This window comes from Physeter macrocephalus, chromosome 4 (genome assembly GCF_002837175.3).
Source record: "Physeter macrocephalus isolate SW-GA chromosome 4, ASM283717v5, whole genome shotgun sequence".
Lineage (NCBI taxonomy): Eukaryota > Metazoa > Chordata > Mammalia > Artiodactyla > Physeteridae > Physeter > Physeter macrocephalus.
In genome coordinates, this window is record NC_041217.1 from 50676582 (window position 1) to 50678702 (window position 2121).

General features: G+C 35.1%; 1 protein-coding gene across 7 annotated transcripts in view; it reads right to left on the bottom strand.

The window, feature by feature from the left end:
• Window positions 1–2121, bottom strand: part of ACBD6 (acyl-CoA binding domain containing 6) — a 222636-nt gene that overhangs the window by 69226 nt on the left and 151289 nt on the right. The window lies entirely within an intron of this gene.

The following is a 2121-nucleotide window of genomic DNA, read 5'->3' on the forward strand; positions in this document are numbered from 1 at the left end:
TGCTGGAGAGGGTGTGGAGAAAAGGGAACCCTCTTGCACTGTTGGTGGGAATGTAAATTGATACAGCCACTATGGAGAACAGTATGGAGGTTCCTTAAAAAACTAAAAGTAGTTCTACCATATGACCCAGCCATCCCACTACTGGGCATATACCCTGAGAAAACCATAATTCAAAAAGTTTTATGTACCATAATGTTCATTGCAGCACTATTTATAATTGCCAGGACATGGAAGCAACCTAGGTGTCCATCAACAGATGAATGGATAAAGAAGATGTTGCATGTATATACAATGGAATATTACTCAGCTATAAAAAGAAACAATATTGAGTTATTTCTAGTTAGATGGATGGACCTAGATTCTGTCATACAGAGTGAAGTAAGTCAGAAAGAGAAAGACAAATACCGTATGCTAACTCATATATATGGAATCCAAAAAAAAAAAAAAGTCATGAAGAACCTAGCAGCAGGATGGGAATAAAGACGTAGACCTACTAGAGGATGGAATTGAGGACACAGGGAGGGGGAAGGGTAAGCTGGGAGAAAGTGATAGAGGGGCATGTACATATATACACTACCAAATGTAAAACCGATAGCTAGTGGGAAGCAGCCACATAGCACAGGGTGATCAGCTCGGTGCTTTGTGACCACCTAGGTGCTTTGTGGGATAGGGAGGGTGGGAGGGAGGGAGATGCAAGAGGGAAGTGATATGGGGATATATGTATATGTATAGCTGATTCACTTTTTTATAAAGCAGAAACTAACACACCATTTAAAGCAATTATACTCCAATAAAGATGTTAAAAAGAGGACAAATACCATGATCTCACTTCTATGCAGAATCTAAAAAAAATTGATACAAATGAACTCATTTATAAAACGGAAACACACAGACTTAGAAAACAAGCTTATGGCTATGAAAGGGGAAAGGTTGGGGGGAGGTATAAATTGGGAGTTTGGGATTGACATATACACACTACTATATTTAACATAGATAACCAACAAGAGCCTATTGTATAGCACAGGGAACTCTTCTCAATATTCTGTAATAATGTAAATGGGAAAAGAATGTGAAGAAGAATAGATACATGTATATGTATCAGTCAATCACTGCTGTACACCTGAAACTAACACATTGTTAATCAACTGTACCCCAATATAAAATAAAAACTAAAAAAAAGGAAAGGGTAAACTGTAAGGTTCATTAAGAAAACAGAATAGCAATAAGGGGAGACTTAAGTAACCATATGATATATACAATAAAGACTCATTAATTAAAACTGGTAGAACCAGTGTTAATTTTTTTTGATATTGAGCTGCATGAGCTATGTTATCATACATATAGATAGACCAATGATTAAAGTTTAATATACTGTAAGTCCACAAATGGGTACTAATGCATAAAATACTTAGGTTTCGATAGAGGTGGCATCTAAATTGTGGGAAACAGATTTGAAATGGCATTTGAGATTTAAATGGCATTGTGAAAATTTGAATCTGTCCTAAATATAGATCAGGATAAATTCCAAATGGATCATAGATTTAAATGTAATATAAAATGAAACTATAAAAGTAATAGAATAAAATGTAGTATATTTCTTTAAGAAAAAGATTTTTGTAACATGCATACATTTAAATAATAAATTTCCGAAATCATCAATGAGGTAAAAAATACAAACACATGGAGGCTAAACAATACACTACTTAATAATGAAATCATTAGAGAAATCCAAATCAAAACTACAATGAGATACCATCTCACACCAGTTGGAATGGCCATCATCAAAAAATCCACAAACAATAAATGCTGGAGAGGTTGTGGAGAAAAGGGCACCCTCTTGCACTGTTGGTGGGAATTTAAATTGATACAGCCACTATGGAGTATAGTATGGAGGTTCCTCAAAAAACTAAAAACAGAACTACCATATAACCTAGCAATCCCTCTGGGCATATACCCAGAAAAAACCATAATTCAAAAAGATTCATGTACCACAATGTTCATTGCAGCTCTATTTACAATAGCCAGGACATGGAAGCAACCTAAGTGTCCATCGACAGACGAATGGATAAAGAAGATGTGGCACATATATACAATGGAATATTACTCAGCCATAAAAAGAAA